The sequence below is a fragment of the Balaenoptera acutorostrata genome, chromosome 17 (genome assembly GCF_949987535.1).
Source record: "Balaenoptera acutorostrata chromosome 17, mBalAcu1.1, whole genome shotgun sequence".
Taxonomy (NCBI): Eukaryota; Metazoa; Chordata; class Mammalia; order Artiodactyla; family Balaenopteridae; genus Balaenoptera; species Balaenoptera acutorostrata.
Window position 1 is genome coordinate 63,743,763 of NC_080080.1, and position 18,125 is coordinate 63,761,887.

Below are 18,125 nucleotides of genomic sequence, written 5' to 3' on the forward strand. Positions count from 1 at the left end.
TAAATGATTCCATACATAGCTGTTGATTTAAGTTTATTAATTATGTGGCTTAACTCTCATAATTTATTATATTTTGTTTCTTTGACCTTTGACAGTAAAGAACAGTATTGAAGCTCTTCATAATGGCAATGTGCTTATTTATCCCTTTATAAATTTCTTGCAAATATATTGATGTGATTTTATTAGGTGCATATTAGTTTAGAATTATAGTATCTTCCTGGTGAATTGAGCTTTTTTTTTAATTGATCTTTTTAACATTATGTAATTACCTTTTCTATTTCTACTTTTTTTTTGGTTTTAAGTATATTTTGTGTTGATATTAATATAGTCACACTATTTCTTTTTAACATCCTTTCATTTTTCACTTTCCCAAGTTACATTTTAGATGTTGCTCTTGTCTCCTTATTCCTGGATTTTAACTTTTAAACCTGTTGAATAACTCTATTTATTGTGATTATTAGTATATTTGAAATGTTTTATCACCATCTTACTTTGTGTACTGTCACAGCTTTTTCTATGCTTTATCTATAATCTTGCCTTTTTGGGGACTGAGTATTTTTGTTTGTTTTCATATTTTTTTCCTTCTACTGTTTGGAAGTTATATCTTCTACTTCTTTTTTTTTTTTTTTTTGATGGTTACTTTTGAAATATTACCATGCAGAAGTTTAATTAATATGTCAATCTGCCACATGAATAATACAAGAACCATATATCATTTTAACTATAATGAAACTAATCCCAACCTAGTGGCTAATTTTGCCCATATTTCAGTTCTTTTCCATTTTTAATCTGGAAAAATAGGACATTTTCATTATTATTTTATAAAATGTTTGTTTATTCCTTTGTTGTTCCTTTGTGCACCTACATTTTCTATTTAAAATCACTTTTCTTATGAAAAAATATTGTGGAAGACATTTCCCTGGGTTCACAATTCTAAGTTGAAGTTGATTTTTCTCAGCACATTGAAGATATTATTCCACAGTCTTCTGATTTTAATATTGCTCTTGAGAGGTCTGGTGTCTGAAAAATTATTCCTTCAGAGATGATCTTTTTTTTCTCTCTGTCTGCTAAAAATGGCTGTTAAAAGTAGCTCCTTTAATTGAGGATATAATTTATTTTAACAAGTTAAAATATTGTAAATTTTTAGAGGTGTATCAAATAGATACTAATTACACTTAAGAAGCATTTACTATTGGGGAATGTCATACATTTAGGAAGATCATTAAATGGTGTGAAGACAGGATCATTAAGACAGTTTCTATCCTCCCCAAATGCCTTTCTATCTATTTAACTGTGCCTAAAATTCTACTTAGGTTTAAGTTGTGTTTTTCATGAAATTTTGTGTGGCTGAATCTTTATTTTCATTCAGGTACCTTGAAAGTCATTCTTCAGAAAGGTCTTTCCTAACCACTCCACCTGGAGTAATTCTTCACTGATCGTTCATCCTAATTAAGTTGGTCATTCATCACCATATCATCCTAATTTAATTCTCTGTACAGTACTCATCACTATCCGATATTTTCTCTGTTTGTTTGCTGTCTGTCTTTTCACACTAAAACGTAAGACCCATGAGGGCAAAACTTTGTTATTCACCACTGCAGTCCTACAGTTTAGGAAAGTATCTGGTACACAGGAAGTTTTCAAGAAATTTGTTAAATTACTGAATAATATACATAAAACATATATATATATATATATATATATATATATATATATATATATATATATATATATTCTTGAAAGTTATAACACTTGTAATACTTATCTACTACTTATACTATCTACTTATCTAATACTTATCTGTTAATAATTTGTTTACCAACATGAATGAACCCTTTAATTATGGTCTAAGATATGTGTCAGCAGCCAGAAGGTGAGAAAGATAAGGAGGGAAATATAAATAATACCAGTGGAATATCACAAAGTGAGGAACGCTAAAGACAAACTTACCCAAATTCTCTCATGATTCTTTAATCTTTGGCAGGGAAAATAAAGCCATGCTGAGCACATGTTGTTAGAAAACTAGAAATTCACACCTTTCAATATTATGTTTAATTTCATGTAAAATTTCTTCTCCTACTTTCTACCATTATTTATCACTATGGTGTCCTAGTTCTTTAAATAGTTAAGTACTTAATACTTAATTTTATTTAACAATTAATTACTTAATCACTAAACTAAATCATTCCTACCCAGATGTGGGAAGGGTGGCAAATGAGGAGTGAGAGGTGAATCAGTGCTAGAAACCATTACTCTAGCTTGGGGGTAACAAATATGTAGCTGTTACTACCACTGATACCCATGGAGTCATAACTAATCAACTGTGCACTCATTCTGAGCACAGTCTCTCACAACACAGTGATTCAGGCACAGGAGATAAATTTTACTTGCCATCTCTATATAAGATGAATAATACATAGAAAAACCTTTAGTGTAACCAGTCTAAACTATGTATTACTGTAACTTCAGGCATGTTAGTGATATATATAAGGGTAAACTATTAGACGGATCCTGATTATATTTGTAAAGACTTTGATTTTCATGAAAAAAGGATGTATTCATTATAACTGTTAACCCCAAGCCCAGAACTTATGGAAAATGAATACTCCTAAACCTATCAGACACTGTACCAGATGGAAAATAAGCCATCTTGAGGGTAAAGGGAATTGACTTTTACAAATGTTTTCTTTGAGCACATATTTGAGTTGTAAAAAAGGGACAAATATAAATGAACTACAGTATATAACTTAAACTTTCTTCTTGCCCAAACCAAAGATTGAGGAACAAAAAACTTTTGCAGTGACCGAGAGATAACTGAAAAAATTTATGTATAAGTCTGCCCTGCTTTGAGCTAGAAATAAAGTGTAACACAAGCTAAAAGGATATTTACCTCCACTTCAGTCCATCTACTCATGTAGCTTAGTAAAAGGATGTCACTAAAGTGACCGGTAAGATATAATGCTAATTTTGATAGCCCACCATGGTAGTCATCTTTGGGAGTGGGAGAGAATACCAGTGCGGCAAATCACATCTGATCAGTGTCAGAATCAGCTGAGAAGGTGATTACTAAATATAGGAAGAAAAGAGCAGTTTTAGCCCTCTAAGCTCATGAGGGACTCCCTGGGGACTCTAAAACCAGCAGAGAGGGACTTGAAAGAGAAATGGATTCCACAGATTCTGCCATTTCCTTATGATTATTGTGACCCTATTTTCCCTTCAGGCTGGGAGGTCTTGGCAAACATTCTGTTACATTCATGTTTTAAGAACATCTACTCTTTTTAATAATACATAATAATTCAAACAGCTGGACTTCTTTCCTCCCAATAAAAGCCACACTTGTTTTTTTGTCTCCTCTTCCCTTACTAATTGTCTCATTATTGATGAGAAGTGTCATCAGTGGATTGAAAAAAGGCATCATCCTTCTTGCTGTTGTGTGCTTAATTTCTGTTCTCATTGATGTATATTGACCAAAGAAGTCTATCAACCAAGAAGGCAGGCCAACAGAGCACAAAACTTATCCCACTGAACTCTGAATAATTCAACTTATATTTTTGGAAAAGGCAATCCTTTGTTAATGTAATAAACCTACAATTAAACTTCCAAGTTTTACTGAGATATAATTGACATTCAGCACTGTATAATGTGTACAGCAAAATGATTTGACTTATATATGTTGTGAAATAATTACCACAATAAATTTAGTTAACATCTATCATCTCATATAGATACCCCAAAAAAGAATTTTTTTCCTTGTGGTGAGAACAGTTAGGATCTTCTCTAAACACTGCTATATGGTATATTACAAGATTGTTAACTATAGTCATCATGTTACATGCTTAGTACTTACTTATAACTGGTAGTTTGTAGCTTTTGACCACATTTACTCAGTTCTCCCCTCCCACCAGTTCCCACCTCTACTAACCACAATTCCAATCTTTTTTCTATCAGTTGAGGATTTTTCTGTTTGTTTGTTCATTTTTTTTTTAGATTCCACCTATGAGATCATACAGTGTGTCTTTCCCTGTCTAACTAATTTCACTTAGCATAATGCCCTCAAAGTCCATCTGTGTTTTTGTAAACAGCAGAATTTTCTTCTTTTTATGGCTTAATAATATTCCATCACATATATACATATATACATGTACACCACAACTTCTTCATCCATATTTCTCTCAATAGGCCCTTAGGTTGCTTCCATGTTTTGGCTATTGTAAATAATGCTGCTATGAACACAGGGATGCAGATATCTCTTCAACATAGAGTTTTCATTTCCTTCAGATATAGTCTCAGAAGTGGAATTGCTGGAACATATGGAAGTTTCTATTTTCAATTTTTTGAAGAACCTCCATACTGTTTTCCACAGTGGCTACACCAATTTACATTCCCGCCAACAATGCACAAGTCTTCCCTTTTCTCCACATTCTCGCCAACACTTGTTATCCCTTGTTAACACTTGTTATCTCTTTTTTCTTTTTAACATCTTTATTGGCGTATAATTGCTTTACAATGGTGTGTTAGTTTCTGCTTTATAACAAAGTGAATCAGCTATACATATACATATATCCCCATATCTCCTCCCTCTTGTGGCTCCCTCCCACCCTCCTCATCCCACCCCCCAGGTGGTCACAAAGCACCAAGCTGATCTCCCTGTGCTATGCAGCTGCTTCCCACTAGCTATCTACTTTACAATTGATAGTATATATGAGTCCATGACCCTCTCTCACTTCATCCCAGCTTACTCTTCCCCCTCCCCGTGTCCTCAAGTCCATTCTCTACATCTGCACCTTTATTCCTGTCCTGCCCCTAGGTTCTTCATAACCATTTTTTCTTTTTTTAGATTCCATATATATGTGTTACTATACAGTATTTGTTTTTCTCTTTCTGACTTACTTCACTCTGTGTGACAGACTCTAGGTCCATCCACCTCACTACAAATAACTCAATTTCATTTCTTTTTATGGCTGAGTAATATGCTATTGTATATATGTGCCACATCTTCTTTATCCATTCATCTGTCGATGGACACTTAAGTTGCTTCCGTGTCCTGGCTATTGTAAATAGAACTGCAGTGAACATTGTAGTACATGACTCTTTTTGAATTACAGTTTTCTCAGGGTATATGCCCAGTAATGGGATTGCTGGGTCATATGGTAGTTCTATTTTTAGGTTTTTAAGGACGTCCATACTGTACTCCATAGTGGCTGTACCAATTTACATTCCCACCAACAGTGCAAGAAGGTTCCCTTTTCTCCACACCCTCTCCACCATTTATTGTTTGTAATTTTTGGATGATGGCCATTCTGACTGGTGTGAGGTGATACCTCATTGTAGTTTTGATTTGCATTTCTCTAATGATTAGTGATGTTGAGCATTCTTTCATGTATTTGTTGGCAATCTGTATATCTTCTTTGGAGAATCTTCTGCCCATTTTTGGATTGGGTTGTTTTTTTGATATTGAGCTGCATGAGCTGCTTGTAAATTTTGGAGATTAATCCTTTGTCAGTCGCTTCATTTGCAAATTTTTTCTCCCATTCTGAGGGTTGTCTTTTCGTCTTGTTTATGGTTTCCTTTGCTGTGCAGAAGCTCCCTTGTCTTTTTTAATGCTGAGCATTCTAACAGACCAGAGATGATATCTCATTGTAGTTTTTTTTTTTTTTAATTTATATTTATATTTATTTTTGGCTGTCTTGGGTCTTCGTTTCTGTGCGAGGGCTTTCTCTAGTTGCGGCAAGCTGGGGCCACTCTTCACTGCGGTGCGTGGGCCTCTCACTATCGTGGCCTCTCTTGTTGCGGAGCACAGGCTCCAGACGTGCAGGCTCAGTAGGTGTGGCTCACGGGCCTAGTTGCTCCGCGGCATGTGGGATCTTCCCAGACCAGGGCTCGAACCCGTGTCCCCTGCATTGGCAGGCGGATTCTTAACCACTCTGCCACCAGGGAAGCCCCTCATTGTAGTTTTTGATTTGCATTTCCCTTATGATTAGTGATGCCGAGCACCTTTTCGTGTACCTTCTGGCCATCTGTATATCCTCTTTGTAAAAATGTCTGTTCAGCTCATTTTCCCATTTTTTTAATCTGATATTTTTTTGCTATTGAGTTGTATGAGTTCTTTATATATTTTGGATATTAACCCCTTATCATATAAATGATTTGCAAATATTTTTCCATAATGTAGGGTGCCATTTTGTTTATTATTTTTTGCTTTTGTTTTGTTTTTGCTGTGCAGAAAGAAGCTTTTTAGTTTGATGTAGTCCCACCTGTTTGTTTTTCATTTTGTTGCTTGTGCTTTAGGTGGCATATCCAAAAAAATCATTGCCAAGACCCATATCAATGAGCTTTTTTCCTATGTTTTCTTCTAGGGATTTATGATTTCTTGTTTTACATTTAAATATTTAATCCATTTCAAGTTAAGTTTTGTGAGTGCTGTAAGATAAGGGTGTAGTTTCATTCAATTATACTTTAAAACAATACTTACCAGGATATAAGCAGAATTCAGCATATAATATTAAAGCCATCCAACATTGTGTCTTAAAGAACCTCCATAATATTAAGATGATATTTGTATGAATTCATGAATTCTGGAATGATATTTACACCTTGCTGACTGTCATGGTTCTCTTCCCATTCTCCCTGAAACTGCACTGGACATAACACCTGACTTTTCATTTTCCCTTACTGTAGGCCAGTTACAGATCTAAGGAACAGTCAACAGGAAAGGTCCCTGAAAACCCATTTAACTATCATGACTCACAGTCAATTTCACTACTATTTACCCTTCACCTCTAAAATAGCCTGAGTTCATCCTATCACCATCACTGTGATATACTATTGCTCCCATTCATCTGTAAGTCTTCCTTATATTATACTGAGATACACCAGGCCAACAAAATGCCTTTACAACAACATCCTGCATTCCTATGCTTCAGAATCTTAAATGTGAATGTACTATATTTTCCCTGAGTTCAGTGGATGCTAGACTTGCAAAACCCAGAGAAGAATGCTCTCAGTTAGATAACATCTGTGACATTTTCTGTTTTCTAACATCTCTGGGAACATGTGATACACAGAAGGCCAAGAAATATAAGAAAAAGGGAATTACAAGGATGTTACTTAATAAATATTTTATATTAATATGTGGATAAAGCGGTAATCTTAGCTATGTAGTCACATGCTACCAATGAAATTTGGTGTTCAAAATTAGCAGGGATTATAGAAGAAGACTGATAGTGCTATCAAATTAAAATTCATCTATAAAAAGATATCCTGCTTAGTGATATTTTTCTGCTTGTGCAATAATAGCCATCTTGAAAGAGATCATTTTTCTTCTCCTGAGCTGACCTGAAAATGTTTGGTTTATTAGGCCACTGAAGCCATACAGTGCGCTCCTCTTAGTGGGTTTTTGTTCGTGGGGATTGAATCTTTGAACAAGAAAATGATAAAATTCAACCTTAGTGAGCAAATCAGAAAATACAAAGAGTTGATATTGTGCAGAGCATTACCAAAGCTTTGTTAACCTTGACCATGAAAGACCATGATTAAGTAAACCTCAACCACCACGGAGTGTACTATTCAAATCATTCTCTCATTTTCAGTCCTCATTGTTAACCAGCAAATTCCTCTTCAAACAGCCCTACGTTCTAACTTTGGGTTTTGAGAACAGTTAGATCTTAACAGCATTTTTATGTCTCCAGATGGGAAAGAACATAACTTCTACTTTTAGTCCCTCAGCTTTTTAAATGAAAGTGTAAGTCCCTAAAGTAGTAGTTGTACTAAACTCAAATCTACCACTTCACTGGACAAAAACCTATCTATTAAGACAAGAATTAGACTTGCAAGAACTACAAAGGAAGAGAGGCTATACTTAGAACATGTATAAAAATACCTCAAATAACAGAATCAGTTCTGGTCAACCATAAATGGCAGGTTTCCTTTAAGTGATCTACTTAAATCATAACAAACAAAATGCATAGGAGTCTTTTTCTAGATATCCCATTGAAAACTGACAGCAAAAGGAAGTGATAAACTTTAAACTTAAAAGCCAGAGCCATAAAGACCTTCTTTCTTCCTTTTCCTGCTTCTCTTCACTGCATACTCCCTCCCATAGGCATGTGTGTCATTCTTACAGACACACGTACACACACACCTGACTTGATCTCAAGCTCTTTACAGGTGGGGAGCAGTGATATACATTCATCTCCCCTGTAGTGTTGCAAATTCAGGATTAATGAGTGCTGTGAAGAGGATAAAATCGTCAAATGATAAAAGAGCCTGGGAGCTGCTTTAACCGGGTGGTCAGGATGACCTCTCTGAAGAGGTGACATTTGAGATCCAAGGGAGAAGAAGGTAGAGAAGGTAGCCAACAAAGATCTTAGAGAAGAGCCTTTCAAGCAGCAGAAATTGCAAATTCAAATGCTCTGGGGCAAAAAAAAAAAATAGTGTGTTCAACAGACAGAGAAAGCCTGACATGGCTGGAAAGTAGTGAACTATCAGTAAATTGTGAGATATGTATGTAGGTCCTCATCGCGTGGGGCTTTGGTGAGAAGTTTGGATCTGATTCTTGCAGGGGGAAACCATTAGAGTTAGAAGACTGACAAGATATCATTTAAGTATTAGATGAAAGCTTTCTGGCTCTAGCGGAAGACACATCCAGAGGGGCTAGAGGGGAGACAGAGATACAGTTAAGGTATTATGGGCATGTGCCAGGTTAGAACTGATGGTAGCATGGATAGGGCTATAGCAGTAGAAATGGTGAGAGGTGATTGGATTTGAGATGTATTGAGGAGGGAGGACTGACAAGAAGTTGATCAATAAGATGTGGGTTTTGAGTAAGAGATCAGAGTCAAGGGTGATGGTTAGGTTTGAGGTAGAAGTATCTAGGTGGCTGTCAGTAACATTCACTGAGCAGGGCAATTCTGATAGGAAGGGTAGTTTTCAGGAATTCAATTCTGAACATGTTAATTTTGAGAAGACTTGCAGAAATGTTGATTTAACAGTTTGGCTTATGAATCTGAATCTCAAGGAAAGATAAGGTTAGAGATGTGAATTTAAGAGTGTTGCTGATTGGGTTCTCAGAGAAGCAGATTCTTAGATAGATTTAGTGTGTACAAGGTTATCATGAGTGCTTTCCCATCAACTCCTGTAAAAAGGAAGAGAAGGAAGAAATCTTGGGCAGGAGGAGAGGTTGAAATAATATTTAAGATTAGCAGGGGAGTCCTGAGGATGGAATGAGTCTCCAGAACACTTCTGAGTTGAGGTAAACAGCATGCCTGCAAAGCCCATCACCTGACTTAGTCACTGACTGCTTGATGCCCCACAGAAGACCTATGACTTTAAGGGAGGTGGTTCTCTGAAGATGAGGCAATCCCTGAAGGTAGCTGACAACCTAACGCTACTTTGGAAGCAGCCGCTGCCAGCAGCTGGCATAACAATCCCTTCATTCCTGAATTCCGCCCCTCCACCTACCCACCAAGAGAGTTATCAGCTTTAACTGATATTTAGGAACAGGAAGCTGAGGGAAATTAATCTTGAGAAAGTGTGAATAGAGAGGCAAGGAAAGCTGACGACAGAAGCCATAGCCAATAACCTATTACTTTTTGACATGCAGGAACAACTGTTCTAGTGCAGACCTGATTCTATAATCACAGAAAGAACAAAGGTACTGCCTCCTGGTAGGTCCTTGAATTTTCTAAATTCATGGCGAACAAATAAACAATCCTTGTATCATTTTCTGGCATCCCTGAGCAGAGACAGTTTAAAAGAGGGGGAAAAAAGATATTTTCTTGATTTTCTTGGCATGTGTAGTTTGGAAAAATTAAAATTTCAAAATTGGGCCTATTTTTATATTTCTTGTATAATAGAAATGGGTATCATTTTTAAAGAAATTGTAGGGGAAAAAATTTGACAAAAGCAATGCGTTAGCATCCTATGGCACTCAATTCTGCATCAGCAATGCCCCTCTTTTTGTCTTTCTTAACACCTAGTAGGAAAGAATTTTCTACAACCACAGTAACCTTTCCCTTCTCAGACCACACAGCTACTCCTGCAAAGGGTGTTACGGAGTTTCTTTTTTTTCCACTTTAGTCATTTTCTTTGAACACCTACATCTCAATTTTATCGCTTTCCAGATTTGCCAGCCTTCACGCCAGACAACATCTAGACTTGTTATACCAATTATGTGTCATACCAATCACAAAATAAACCAAAACCAGCATTATGTGGAACCTTAATGCCACCATCTCTCTCCTTTTGGAGGTCAGATAGTCAATTATAGGCCTGTCCTGGAGGGTTTCAAACCACAGTCACGGGGTGATGGTTCTCCTGAGCATTCCATGTCCACAATTAATGGAGTGCTGCAGTGGTTAAAGCTATGGCTTTGAGTACTCAGTAATAAACACAGGAGGGCAGATTATCTATTGGGGGTTTCAGTATTATTCCACAAGTTTTAAAAGGAGTTCTTCAGAAAAGCCAATGTCAAAAACAGACCACAAAGAGGATTCCATCCATGCTTGTGGATTCCTGCAGTAGCATGCATGAGATGGAAGATACTTTTAAAATGGAATTTAATATACCTAGTTAAAATAAAACTCTAAAATAATGATAGGATTTGGGTCTGATTATTAAGATAAACTTTAAAAAATAGTGTCATGTTCATTTACATTCCCTTAAAATAACAAACAGAACTCCTAGATTTTAGAAGCTAGCTAAATTTCAAGAGATCTATTTTCATATTAATTTTCTTCATTGTCTCTTGTCATACAAGTTTCTTTCCTGACTTTGTATTTTATGGCAATGCTCTATCATGGACTTGGGAATTCTGGTTCAAAACCCAGGTGTCATCTTTGGCTCTTATCCCTTACCCCCTAGTCCTGCTCTTTCACTTGAACCTGCCTGTGATACCTAGGTCCAAAGATGTCTGCAAACAACCTCACCCCTCCATCCACATTCATGCTACTCCTCCCTTGAATCTGGGCTGAGCTCTGATTGCTTTGACCAAGAGAAAGTGGAGGCAGTAACATTACTAAGTTCTGAGGGCAGGCATTAAGAATGCCTGGCAATTTCTCCCTCTTCTGTGAGTTTTTTGGGATCCTCAGCAGTCATGGAAGAGGTCCAGCTACCCTGATGGAGAGATCACATAGAAGGCATGGAGAGGAAAGACCCTGAGATGAACTCCAGCCCAAAAGAGTGGCCCAGCTTTCCCAGATGTTGGGTGATCCTCCAGGTGACTCCAGCATCTGTCTAACTACAATGTCACAAGAAACTCCAAGCAAGACTAGCCAAAGAGGGACTTCCTTGGTGGCGCAGTGGTTAAGAATCCACCTGCCAATGCAGGGGACATGGGTTCGAGCCCTGGTCCAGGAAGATTTCACATGCCGCGGTGCAACTAAGCCCGTGTGCCACGACTACTGAGCCTGTGCACCTAGAGCCCATGCTTTGCAACAAGAGAAGCCACGCACCGCAACGAAGAGTAGTCCTGGCTCGTTGCAACTAGACAAAGCTGCGTGCAGCACAGCAACGAAGACCCAATGCAGCCATAAATAAATAAATAAATAAATAATTTTTAAAAAGACTAGTCAAAGAACCGCCAGGCTGAGTCTTAGTCAGTCAACACACAGAACCAGGAGAGACATTACAAAGGTTTTTATTTCCAACGTGAGCAAAAATGTGATTAGTAGCCACTTTCTTATACTACTAAAGAGAGAGTAAATCTGTGCCATTTTCATGGATGGTAGCTTGATGCTATCTTTCAGAATTTTTGAATAAATGTAATTTTGAGCAATCACAGAATACTAAGAATTTACTCTAAAGATGCATCCTCTCTTTTTTTTTTTTTTTTTGCGGGGGGGCAATCAGGACACTTAACATGAGATCTACTCTCAACAAATTTAAAGTGTATAATACAGTATTGTTAACTATAAGTACACTGTTGTACAAAAGATTTCTAGAACTTATTCATCTTGCTTAACTGAAACTTTTTTGCCATTGGTTAGCAGCTCTCCATTTCCCCCTCCCCCCAGCCTCTGGTACCCACCATTCTACTCCTTCATTATTTGAATTTGCCTGTTTTAGACATCTCATATAAGTGTAACTATGCACTATATGTCCTTCTGTGGCTGGCTTGTTTCACTTAGCAGAATGTCCTCAGGGATCATCCATGTCATCAGATATTGCAGGCTTTTCTTCTTTTTTAGGGCTGAATAATATTCTTTATAGGTATATACTACATTTTCTTTATTCATCTATTGACAGACATTTTGGTTTTTTCCACATCTTGGCTATCATAAATGGTGCTACAATGAACATAGTAGTGCTAACATCTCTTTGAGATCCTGATTCCAATTCTTTTGAATAAATACCCAGAAGCAGGATTGCTGGATCATATGATGGTTCTAGTTTTAACTTTTTAAGGAACCTCTCTACTATTTTCCATAATGGCTGCACTCTCACAGCTTCTGCAAGCTATTCATTCAGCCAATATATATGGAGGCTCTCAGACACTAGGCAATATTCTAGGTCCAGCAGATACAATAGCTTTAAAAAAAGGAGGCTGCTTTTAGGGAGAATGCATTCTAGCGAGGAGAAGCAGGCTACCAAAACAATGAAGACAGTGTTGAAACATATAAACAAGAAAAGGGTCAATCAAATCAGAATAAATGCTGTCCTAAAAACAGGGATGTGAAACTAATTGACAGGTGGTTACTTCAGATGGATGGTCTGAAGAGGGCTCTCTGGGGAGGTGAAACCTAAGCCATCCAAATGACAAGAAAAGCCATCCATGCTTGTAAAGCAGGAGGAACAGTTGGTTCAAAGTCCAGGAAAAAAGTTGTAATATTTGAGAGAGAGAGAGAGAGGAGCCAAAGTTGCTGAGGCTTATGGGTAAGGAAAGATGGAGAACAGGAGAATTTGAATAGGTAAGCAGAGACCACGTGACACAGGGCTTTGAATTCAGTGTAAGAAGCTTCCATTTTTAAGTGCTGTGTGAAGCTGTTGGAGAGTTTTAAATAAAAGAGTGGTATGGTTTGATCTATTCTTTTTAAAGATATCTCTGGATGCTGTGTAGGGTATGGATAATGGGGAAGAGAAGAGTAAGCAGGGATAGTGGTCAGGAGGCTAGATCAGGAGTCCAGGTGAGAAATAATGGTGGTCTGGACTAGGGTGATGGTGGGGGAGATGGAGGGACAGCTGCATGTATTTAGAAGTTACTGTGAAAATAAGCTGCACACCATGGCAATATGGCCTTAAATATTATAGTAGAAGTGAGAATAAAAAATTAGAAATGTGGTCAAAGTGAAATGGAGAGGCAAATATGAAATGAGACTGAAGAGATGTGGAGAAAATCATGAGGATAAGAAGGTGGTTAGAAAGATAAGAGACAAGTGAATAGCAAGAGGGTAAGCGAGTGGCTAACAGTATCATATATCAACTGAAGCATCATCTTGGGGGAAAGGACACTGATTTTGATAGTTAAGTGAGTTAGTGACTTTCAAACCAAGAGCTTCATAGAGTTATGAGAAAGTTGAGATTGGCAAAGGGCTAGAGAAACCTGGAAGTAAATACGAAGAGCCAGCAAGGTCAGAGTACTCAAAGAGTTTGTCAGTTGATGAAAGAAAGAAAAGAATGGGTCATTCACTTGAGGGCCAAGCATGTCAATGCTAGTTTTGCAGTTGTTGCTGTTGTTACTTTTGGGTTTAAGGATATGGGGGAGTAACATATTAGGGAATTAGAGAGAAGAAGACAAGGGAAGCATGTTAAGAGCCCAGCAATATCCTAGAGGAGGTGTTAAGTATTGAGATTGAAAATACAGTAAGAAGAGTAATAAAGGAAAGGAGAGAGGATTCCTGAGTGTTTCTTTTTAAAAAGCCATAATACAAAAGAAGCAATTCAAAGAAGATCAGGAAATCCACTGAGAATAAAAGGAGTGAGAGTGAATTTTATTTCTTGAGAAAAATGAGATATTTGGAGGAGTCACTATGATTCTGGTTACTAGGAATCTACTAGAAGTCTTCAACAAATCCTCATGGTGGATCGAAATTGAGTTATTTGTAGTGAGGTGGATGGACCTAGAGTCTGTCATACAGAGTGAAGTAAGTCAGAAAGAGAAAAACAAATACCGTATGCTAACACACATATATGGAATCTAAAAAAAAAAAAAAAAAAAAAGGGGTCATGAAGAACCTAGGGGCAAGACGGGAATAAAGACACAGACCTACTAGAGAATGGACTTGAGGATATGGGAAGGGGGAAGGGTAAGCTGGGACAAAGTGAGAGAGTGGCATGGACATATATACACTACCAAATGTAAAATAGATATCTAGTGGAAAGCAGCCGCATAGCAGAGGGAGATCAGCTCGGTGCTTTGTGACCACCTAGAGGGGTGGGATAGGGAGGGTGGGAGGAAGGGAGACGCAAGAGGGAGGAAATATGGCAACATAGGTATATGTATAACTGATTCACTTTGTCATAAAGCAGAAACTAACACACCATTGTAAAGCAATTATACTCCAATAAAGATGTTAAAAAATAAAATAAAAAAAAATTTAAAATTACAGATGCAAAATCCAGAAAGCTGTGGGGTTGGAAGGAAGAAAAGAAAGGAGAGTTGCTAAGGTGTAGGATGGAATGGACAAACTGAAGGAAAAGAAAAATTCAAATAAATAAGCTTCCTGGATATTTTTTTATTCCATATATTTGAATCAGTAATTGGTATCAGAGCCTTGCCAGGCTGCGTGAAACTGTTGAATCCTTAAATCAATTTTGAATCCTTAAATGAATTTTGCCTTAAGCTGCCACCACAGTCCCTTGAACAGAAGACCTTTCCTTTCCCATCATCAATATAGCTAGCCAGTATTTCATGGTGGAATATGGAAAAGGCAATCATTTTTGTCTTGAGTGTTCAGGGTTCGGTTTAATCACCCTTACTTTAGTTCACGAGTACCCTGTGCTTTCTGAGTTCTGGCTCATGGAGATACAGTGCAGTGAGGGCATCCAAACTTATAAAAACACAAAATCTCCAGTACTAACACTCAGAGGTAAACGCTACTTACTTAAGTTTTTTTCATATGCTTCCCAAATTCCCAAAGAACATTGAATAAAGATGATTTATTTGATTAAATGAAATCAAGTTCACTAAATTACTCTTTGCCCCTGAGATTCCGCAACTTGTAAAACTGAAATGATTTACTTCATAAAATTAAGGAAACCCCATTGACAATGTTTGTAAATGGGTAGTGTGGGATTTATTTTTGAAAAAATACTTATTATAGACAGGAAAAACTCAGACCTACAAGTGGCCACTCTTTCACTTAGTTTAGAAACTATCTCAAGCATATCCAAACTTTCATCCTGGCTCAGCAAATATTTCCCAAGAAACACCATGAATTCTCCTATTTTAGTTTTAATATCAGTAAGTTTACAGATTTGGATAGGAAAAACTACAGCAAACAGTTCAAAACATGGTGTTCTTAAACAAGTTATAGACTCCCTTTTAATATTCCTGGCATGTACATCAAAGAATCAAAGTCAGAGAATTATTATGCCAGTATAAACTCAGTAAACTTTGTCATTACTCTAGCTATGGTATGATGTTAATTTTCCTTTCCTGGGCAAAATAAGTTGGTGTCATTTACATCTTCTGATTCCTTTTATTTCCTTTAAGCATCTGTTTATCATATTGGCACTTCCATATTACCAACAGTTATTATGGATAAATAATGCTAAAGCACTTCTGGATTTTATGGTCAGTAAACTGAGATGATCATATTTTATGGTTTATTAATTCAAGATTAAAATAGGATGGAATATTGTATTACTTTATAATGTTGGTTGTCACATTGGAGACTAGCATAATAAAAGTTTATGGTACTATTATGCAGCCTAAACAAGTATGTTTTCCAAAATACCATATAGTTTATAAAATTATATCTGATACATACAAAAAATGAGTCATTTCTAGGGGGAAAAAGTGCCTTTTCCACATTTTTACAGCCCCTGATTAGAGGCCAAAAGTGCTCGGACTGCTCTAAGCCCCTCCTATCATGAAAGAAACTATTGTAATAAGCTCATTCTTTACTAAGATGTTAAGGTGTTTTCCATTCTATAAGTAGTTGGTTTCTTTTTTTAAAAAATCCAAAGAGAAAACTTCTTAACCTATGTAACAGTGATCCTTGGACATAGAAATAGTTTGGCCTTTCTTAGGCCCTCAAATTATACCTTGCAGAGCATTGCCTCTTAGAATCCACTGTTTCTTCCAGAGACTGAGATTTTACAATGTCCTTGGAATATCTAAATAGGCAAATACTCAATGAATATATTTACAGAAGTGAACTAATGCCTGTGGTTGATATTATTGTGGGAGAAAAAATGACTACTCAAGTCAACTACTAAGAAACTAGAAAAGACTCTAATAATACCATCTTGATTCTGAGAGCCAGGAATAAATGCCGATGGTAGTGACAGCTTGCAGGGAATTCCTGTTTCAAAACTGTGATACTATTTCACAGTGCTTGATTTGATGTGAGGAAACCTCCTGTTTCTTAGAATGAAGGGGAATAATTATGCCCAAAGGTAGGGTAAAGTTTTTAATCTACGTTTTTTAGGGTTTATATCCATTTAGAGCTATGATGGATGAATAAGTTTGTCACTGGCAATAGTTGGCCTTTTTTCCCTTGCAATTAGTCTCAAGACTAAGTATGTTTGTTTTAATTAGTTAATAAACATCCAGATAGAGTGAGTTTGCATTTCTTTTTGGGTAATAGTTCCTATTCAACATAGGGATGCATTGGGTTCTATTTTTCTTGAAAAAGGCCTAAAAATGTACCTAACTCTGTTTCTCAATTATAAGTTCAAACTTTGCCATCTGAATCAGATTTTCCGTTTTTTTAAGTACAAATTGCAACCACTATATGAGAGAAAGAACTTTAAATTCTGGGTTGAACATGACACAAGATGTGGGAGAAATCCTCATTCTTTATAGACTTCTACATGAATGTATTTACTCTGTAGGGCAGAAGGGAAGGGGAAAAATCCTCAGTGTTACTTCTTAGAAATGTACAATGAACCACTTGTACAGCCATGCCCAGTGGCCCTGGATGTCCCTTATTTAGACTTTAGTGTTGGGAAGGACCTGAGTTGGCATGCAGTCCAAGCTTTTTCATGTTACCAGGGAACCAAGGTAGCCCACCTAGTACTGGCAAAGCCAAGGGCAGAACTCAGGTCTGCCTATCAATTTCATTTGGTTTCCCATGCTGGTTATTATCTCCCTTTTATGGGCTTTCTGAACTCCAGTCACTGACACAGCAGATTTTTGTATAAATCCTACATCAGAATTATGTATTATTTCAAATTATGGTTTCTTCTCTCTTCTGCCTTCTCCAGGCAAAACAAAACCTATTTCAATTGTTATCAGGTTTTTATTGGATCTTCTCCAAGTTTCCCAAGTCTGTCTTGGCTTTTTTTGTTTGTTTGTTTAATGTAAAGCCTGTTATGAGATTAGCGTGTATCAAATCAAAGATTACTTTTTCAAGGAATATTTCAGGGATCATGGGAAAATTAAAAAGAGTGACTATATTTAAAACAGTACAGTAAACTATCTCCAAAGACACATCCCCTAAGTGGTCATGTCACTGATGTTATTGTTGATTTCTTAAAATCCAGACAGATTAGATGGAATTCTATACTTTGAAAGTCACCAATACCCTTTCCAATTTTGGCATCTTAAATTTAAAATCTAAAAAATTTCAATTCTTGAAAAGAGAAATGAGCAATAAAATATTTTTTATTTCCCAAAGAACATATTTGGCCAAAATATTTTGCTGGAAATTATTTTCCTGCTGGTGAATCCTGGAGTCTGTATTTAGCACATTTAAACCTGAGCCACCAATCTCGATGCCTATTCCCTCTTGTACAGGGAACCTGGCTTTCTCAGCCACAGCTGATTGCACCAGACAGCCCAGCCATAACATTGAGTGATCAGCAACCGGGTTCAAAATTTGAGCTGGGCCAATCAGAATCTTCTTTCAGGAATTTGAAACTATAGCGTCTAAGGCAGACAGTTGTGGCAGCTGAGCTGAAAGATTACAAAGTGACCCAGAGCCACTATGAGTCATTTGAAGCTGAAGCTGAATTTATGAGGT